A 7,500-nucleotide genomic window follows, 5' to 3' on the forward strand; every position below is an offset into this window, starting at 1 on the left:
CCTCCCTGACTGTTGAGCATCCTAGTTGGAAGGACTTTCTCCATCCTTCTCCAGAATGGAGCTCTCCCTATTCAAACTGTCATGGATACAAGCCTAGAGACAGGGAGAGAAAACCCTTCTTTTCCAGTGATCTGGCATGGGGATGAATCTCTGCCAGTGGTGACAGATCAGCCAAGACTGTTCAGTGTAAAACACAAACAGAATCTGCAAAACAGGGAGTGGTAACCAAGATGAGTAACCTATTCTGTCACCTGGAGAAATGCTTTCTGCTCAAGCCCAATGATTTATTAATGATGACACGTAAATTAAAGAGGAGAAATTGCAGGAGCATACCTTAAGCCAGAAAAGACTATTTGGTTTGTTGGTTGGTTCAGGTGACACCTTCTTGGGCACATGAAAGAGCTACACCAGCTCTCCCATCTGCTGGGGACTGATCTCAAGGGTCCCGATGATGTATTTTGTTACACAAGAGAGATGTCAAGCTGTTAGGCCATATTTTGAAGAAAGGCAGGTAGTGAGTATGAGGAGCTGCACACTGGGGTCAGCAAAGCCAGCCCATTCCCACCCTTTGCCTTCAGCAGGCTGCCCTGGAAGTTTTGCACCAGTTATTGGACCATTCTTTAGCCCCAGTCACAGGCATAACCCATGTAAACAGAGAAATAAATGACAAAAACAATTAAAACAACCACCATTCCAAAGGGGGGCATGGGGATGGGTGTCCAGGGTTTTTTTAGCCCAGGGTTACACTCTTAGTTTATGTCTAGTCAGCCATCTAGCCTCTATTTTCTAATTAAATGTTTGTGCCAAGAGCACCTAAGCACTTATGAAAAGTTTTATCAGCCACCTGACTTTTGCTTTGGTGCCCAAGAGACTTGCTAGAAGTGTATGGAAAACATGCCAGACCTGGATTAAATTCCAAGTCTCCCTAGTTCCAGTCTAGTTCTTTAACTGCAAGACCTCCTGCCTCATTTCCAAAAGTTTTATTATATCCCCTTGTCCCTAATATGTGTCAAAGTCATATTTTCTTGAGAAAAGCATTCATCAAAGAAAGGGCATGTGAGTAATTATATCATGTTATTACATGTGGCAAATTAAATTGTCACATGTTGGAGGAAGAAAACCTGGGGTTTACTGCTCTTGCCTGAAATGGAGCACACTCACTCAGAGTCCTTGTGCAGACTGAGTCTCTCTTGACTGAGACCTCCTCATGAGGTGCCACCTGCATTATTGTGGGCTTAATTGCAACACTTTTGTTGTTGTTAGTTGCACTTATTTGCTCTTGAGCATGTCATATTGCCCTGGCGTGTTTTCTTTTTTCAGACTTAACACAGTGCTCTTGAAGCCAACTTAACAGAGACTGCTCCACTGAAAGCTTTCTGAAATCATTCTTAAATTACGATGCATAATCACTTGAAATTAAGTCAATTCAAATATAAGTTTAATTTGGCACCTTCCACTTACCTGATTCCTAGTGTACCAAAAAAAAAAAAGCTTCAGTTAAGAACTTAAGATGACATTTAATTGGTCCTGAGTATCACACTACTCTGTGTAAAACTCTGTAGTCTTTAAAAACTTTAATCACTTCCTTTCAGCCAGGGCGAGATTTCTTAGGTGTATAAAGCTTAAAGGGACCCACCAAGAAATTTGTTCCAAACTCCACAGCTGTCCTCAGTGCTTCTTTGTACCTCTTGATAAGTAAAGATTTTCTTAGTTGGAAAGAGTTTAAAAATTATCAGGGATGGTTGTTGCTGTTGTTTTTTTAGCTCTAATTAAATGAAGGCAGGGAAGCACCAGTAAATAAGCAGCTGGAGGAAATAAGGAATTCTCATTGTTTCTGAGGAAACCTTTTTAAATGGGCAAGAGCTTTAGCAGGCTCTTTTACTGCTCTCTGCTTATCCTGAACAGTTATAGCTCACTAGGCTGAAACTGGAGTACCAGAGAGAGAAGTGGAAAGTTATCCAAAACTGCTGGCTTGTTTAAAAGTAATATATACATTATTGTTAGTCATTCCATGGCATTAGATCCTGCAGCTACATTTCAGTTAAGTGTTCTTCCATGGGCATGTTCTCTTGTTTCTTTTTTGGCAGTAGTGTTTCTTTCTAACACTATTTTAGTGCTTAGATGGCAAGCTACATTTTATCCATATAATGTTTAATTTAATAAGGCAAAATGTGATTATTTGGGTTAATTAGAGCATGTAAGAACTCTGTGTGTATGCACTTTTGATACTCACTTTTAAACACGTGCTTGTATATATTGATTTATAAATATTTGAGGTATATTTATGCAAATTTGATATACTAGCAATGCAAGGCATTATAGATCATTTGCAAGAGTGTTACAGTGTGAATTCACATTTAGGCAGTGAGCAGCATTCATTAAATGTCCGTGCTTCAGCTGTGTGCTTCCAGGGTGGTATTTTTTCCTCTAAGGCTTAGCTATTAAATCCACTGTAAAATACTGCAGAGTTGTACCTCAGCCTTTTTAAGTGATCACTTGACTCTGGTGACTGTTTGGTATGGAAGCCATAGTCAAAATATGTCTATTTAAAACAGATGTAGTCATTAGGAGGCCTTCCAAACCGTGCTGCTCAGCTTCTTCTCAGTCAAACTTCTTCTAGGTCAAAGCATCTGCTAGGCAGGTTCAGAAAGGGATGATTATCCCCATTTCCCCACATGTCAAGTGTAACCACACTGCTGCATTGACAAGGGGCTAGTGCCATAAAAATAGGACTCATTACTTAGTTATCAGACAAGTCTGTTGCCATCCATGCTCCTCATTCTGTCTCACTCGTGCTATTTAAATGTGGAGCTAAAAATAAATATTAGTCCTTGCTTATCAACAGGCACGGTAAGGAATTTTACTGCCCCAAATGCTGCCCAGGGTTAGCTTTGGATGGCTGTTTGTTGCACCACATTGCAACAGCCTGGACAGAATGCCACAGGGAAGGTCCTTGGGGCTTCTGTGATCCCAGAGAAGCTGAGTGCCAGTGCCCAGGGTGAATTTAACCATGGCATGATGAGCAGGAGGAGTGGGCTGTAATAATCTGAGAGAGAGAAAGAGCAGAGCCTGAGCAGGGCCTTGCCAGCAGCAGAAAAGATTGCTTTCCATGCTGCCCCAACCATGACCTCGGGATAGGGATTTCTGACTGACCCTGTGCCATGAAGCATTAAAAACGCAACAAAATGATCCACTGGGCACTCACTTCTTGACCTCCCTGAGAGCACAGAAGCTTTTCCAGCTCTCACTGAGAGAATGATATCATTTCTGGAGTTATCTTTACTGCTTTCAGACTGAGTTTCTCACCTGCTTAAAGAGAGCTATGGCAACCACTACCATTTCTTCCAGTTATTCTCTTGTTTTAGTCCTTGCACTTCTGTCATTTTCTGATGGGCCAGAATAATGTGAAATTACCCCTACAACATTTCAGTTGTCTTTTCCTAATTTGTCATTTTGTTCAGATATCCAACACACTCTTTAGGACTAGGGGAGTTGCTGCCATTGTGTACAGAGAGTAGACAGAAAAGGATGGCTTTTCATGGGGAAAGGACTCGGTGGTCTACAAGCACAAACTCTCCTGGTCTCTCTGACTCTGTCTCAGAAATCACCCCCTTCTCTAAGTGCCTGGCATGACAAGGGAACAAAGGCAGTAACTGTGGGTTTGGATATAGGTCTGGGTAGAGTTGAGCAGTCTTCCTAAAGCACCTCTTTGAAAAAAGCTCTGCATGATGCAAACAGGTGCTGCCACCTGCAAACAGGTGGTACAGGTGTGTTCTGGTGCTACAGGCCAAGGTCTGGAGAGCATTTCCCATCACCAAGTAAAGCAAACAGTGTCTTGAAGCCAAAGCTACCACTGCAGAAGAGGTTCAGTGGTGAGGCAATTTGGGTTGCACCCCTGTATTGACTCCAGAGTTTGTCAGCATCACCCTGCTGCTTGCATGCTGCCCACATTACAGTTATTCCGTGCTGCTGTAGTGTGGAACATTGTGATCAGCCTCTGGATGTTCCTAAATTAAGGCAGATCATCTTTGCCTCCTAAGAAACCTCCAGAACCCAGCTGCAGCCATAAAGCTGCTATCAAATGCAAGCTGGCTGCAGTTCAGAATTGGGGCCAATATTTTTAACAGCATGAAATTTTGTTGTAGGCCCTCTGGAAGGATTCTGTACATGAAAAGTTGAACTGGAGCAAAATCGAGACTTGGAGTCCTGTGTGTGGAAAAACAGGTGAAAAAAAGGTTAGCTATGTTTGAGAAGGGGGATGCATCTCTCATCTGTATTACAGATAGAGTCTGACGGCATTAATTGGGGAGAGGTGTATCTTTCTTTACTTATGTTCACAAATGCATTCTAATACCATGACCTCTTTTGTCTGAGTTGGCATCAGCAGAACATACCAACCATACCAATCTCATCAACATAATCAGAAAATAAGTTGATATTTTACAATAGTAATTAAATCCTAAGCTCTACCCGCTTTGTAAGGGCCTGAACTTCTCCTTGTACTTTCATACTGCCACTGGTGGCTTTTTGTTTGCATTACAGCAGCCTGAGAGCAAACGAAAGGCAAGATCCAAGATAGGAAGGCAAATTGGTTTTGCAAACATGGCAAAGAAAGTGTGTGAAATCAAATGCCAATATTAATGCAAGACATCTGCTCTCTGTTCCAGTTCTGAGCGAAGTAATCCAGTCCTAATTATACACTGCTGTGTCCTCTACCAGCTAAGGAGAATGGTGCAGCCATTCTTAGTACTGGTGTATAAATTTCTTCTTGGATCTGATAGATACATTAGATGCAGGGGAGGATTTTCATTTTTTGACTGTCAGTTGCTTTGGGTAGCACAAAGAGAGGGGAGGAAAAAGGTTGCAGCAGGAAAAGATCAAAATCTTCCAGAAAGGACTTTGCTCCTAGAATAAAAATTTTTCTTAGAGAACTTTCCCTGCAGACCTCAATCAATACTATTCTCATCTGAGTGCACATATTATTCATTAAGAAATATTGGCAAGATGTGCACTATAGTGTATGCCTTCATTAGAGCCTCCACCTGCCTGCTTTTATCAGAACATCTTCCCTAACTTTCATCTTCATGGAACCTGTTTCTGTCTTTGGATTCGGAGAGAAATCTTGTAATTTCACAGCATGGATTTTTTTTTAAAACAAACAGACACCAAAATATTCATCTCTCTGGTTTGTGTATGTGTTTCCTCATCTCACATGTTAATGAATCAAGATTATCACCATTAGATTCAGACTGAACTGGATGCTGATGAATTCAAGTGCAAAACAGCCCAGTGCAACAGACCCTCCCTAACATGGGGATAGCTGAAATTCCTCTGTTGTGTGTTTGGCTGCCACACCATATCCTTTGTGTGCACCTACAGCTCCTGTGCCAGCAGCCCTTTTCCTATGGGCTCCACATTTTTAGATGATACGTTGTTCAGATGATGTTATGAAGACCTGACAAATGTCATCCATGCAAGTAGAGGCAGAGGGAGCCACAAAACATACGGGACACTGGCAGTGTCTTAGGGTATTGTTATCACAAAGCAACATGAGCCTGACGTTGCATTTTGTCTTTTCAATCCATCCATCTCCAACTATTCGGCATCAATTTTGCCGGGTTTCTTTAGTGCAAGGCAGTGAAGAAAGAAGCTATCTTACTGAAGAAGGGCACTGGGATTTTTGGACAATATGCTGTGGTCTAGCTCCATGACTGGGACCCCTGTGTGCTGCTGCAGTTTAAAGAAGAGCTGATAGTAAGAGATGATGAAAAGGCAGCTGCATGGCTCTGTCTCTGTTCACCCATCCCACATTTGATTAGTCTCTGCTTGACATAAGGCTGGGAGCAATAAGCTCTGATCATAACAGAGTATGTGGCAACAAGCCCAAGAGCTCCACGTGTCACTACAGAACCAGACACTGTCTCACCAGATTCCTCCAGAAACAACTGAGGCAGATGCAGGGATGCCAGATTTGTCTTCCAGGTCTATCTACTCTACCAAGGTGAGGAGTAAAAGGCAGGACTATCTGCAGAACACTGCAGCAGCAGCAATGGACTTTGAAGTAGAGAAGAATATACAGAAAAGTCAATTATTGATCCAAATGAAAGGAAGGGCCGTTATGAAAACACTGTCACTAGAGTTTATTCATAAGTTTGGAGGTGTCTTTTTGCTGCGATATGTGTGTTAAGGATTAAAGAAACTCTACACAGGCACTGTTGAAGAAGAGGTGGCAGAATCAGAGTCCATGTGTTGGTTTGCTCAGAAAGATTGGGCTAAAGGTGCATCCCTGAACTTTTGCTGAACTTCAGTTTGATACAGATTGAAATCTTACATCACTGTTGAGACCTGATGGACCATACAAGTGGAAGAACACATCTCACTTGAGCCTGGCAGAGTTTTGAGAGGTGGAAGGAGAAAGAAGGCTTCTATCGGGAAAGCATCTCCTCTATTTATGCTTTTCCCAGGGAAATCCAGCCTGTCCCAGCTCCATGTCTGGGCCTCCTCTAGGGCCTTTCACTTGGGTCCTTAGACCTCTCCCTGCCTGTGTTGGTGCTGGGGAGATCTGCAGTGTGTCACACCCAACCTCACCCCCCAGCAGCTTGTACCCACTCACAAAACCTTCCTGATGCCAGTTTCTCATGTAGAAAGGAACTTCATGGATCCCATTGCAGCTGAGCTCTTCTGGGCACGAGAGGTGCAGAATCTGCCCATTAAACTTCTTATGAAACAAGAAACAGTCCAAAAATTCACATCTTGCTACTTTTATTTAAAAAAAAAAAATTCCTTTTAACTTTTTGCTATGGAGAGCAGCAGCACAACTTCTGAATAACTAATTTATCCACTGTAAATTTCTCTAAAAGGTCATTACAGATTGTAAAGCCTAATGGCTTAAAGTTGCAGCCTTATACCATAGTGGCAAAGAACTTATTCTCTGGAGGTTTTATTTTTGAAGCTTTCCCATTTTCTTCTATCAAAGGAAATTCTGTATTTTTAATACACAGTTTTCTTTATTAAGGGAGAGCCTATATTTATGAAAATATTTAACATTCATTTCACGTAAAACATAGTAACAGAATTGAGTGATTTATTTTCACAATGCATAGGCAGAGAAGTAGAGCAAGCCAGAGTTTAGAAATAATTGAGGTCTGTAGATCTCAGGTATGTATTTAAGTGGTCTTTTGAACTGCCACCCATGTTCTGTGTGAACATAACTTTTCAGAGCACTTGTGATTTTCCTCCTTTACAGGGCTGCTGAATTGTAGTATGAGGTCAGGCCCGTGGTCACACTCTTCTGACACCAGCAAGGTAGGTGCAAGTGATTCTGAAATGGGTAAAAATAGAGATGTTTTGTAGCTAATTTAATACAGACCTGTGCAAATTGTCTCAGTTATTTGTGTGAATTCAACAAATAAAACCCATGTGTCAAACTGGCAGATAAAAGTCTCATCTGCTGAGAAATCTGACTTTGAAAACAGCTGCTAAATTCTCCATGTGCAGAGT

At 41.8% G+C, this 7,500-nt stretch overlaps 1 protein-coding gene across 1 annotated transcript in view; it reads left to right on the forward strand.

The window, feature by feature from the left end:
- The first annotated feature begins 7,246 nt into the window (after nucleotides 1-7,246).
- LMO1 (LIM domain only 1) overlaps nucleotides 7,247-7,500 on the forward strand; it is a 63,657-nt gene continuing 63,403 nt past the window's right edge. The window contains exon 1 of the mRNA XM_054515035.1: nucleotides 7,247-7,305. The gene's annotated coding sequence lies outside the window, so the exon portion shown is untranslated. The remainder of the gene's footprint in view (nucleotides 7,306-7,500) is intronic.

This window comes from Molothrus ater, chromosome 6, assembly GCF_012460135.2.
Source record: "Molothrus ater isolate BHLD 08-10-18 breed brown headed cowbird chromosome 6, BPBGC_Mater_1.1, whole genome shotgun sequence".
In the NCBI taxonomy this organism is placed as follows: Eukaryota; Metazoa; Chordata; class Aves; order Passeriformes; family Icteridae; genus Molothrus; species Molothrus ater.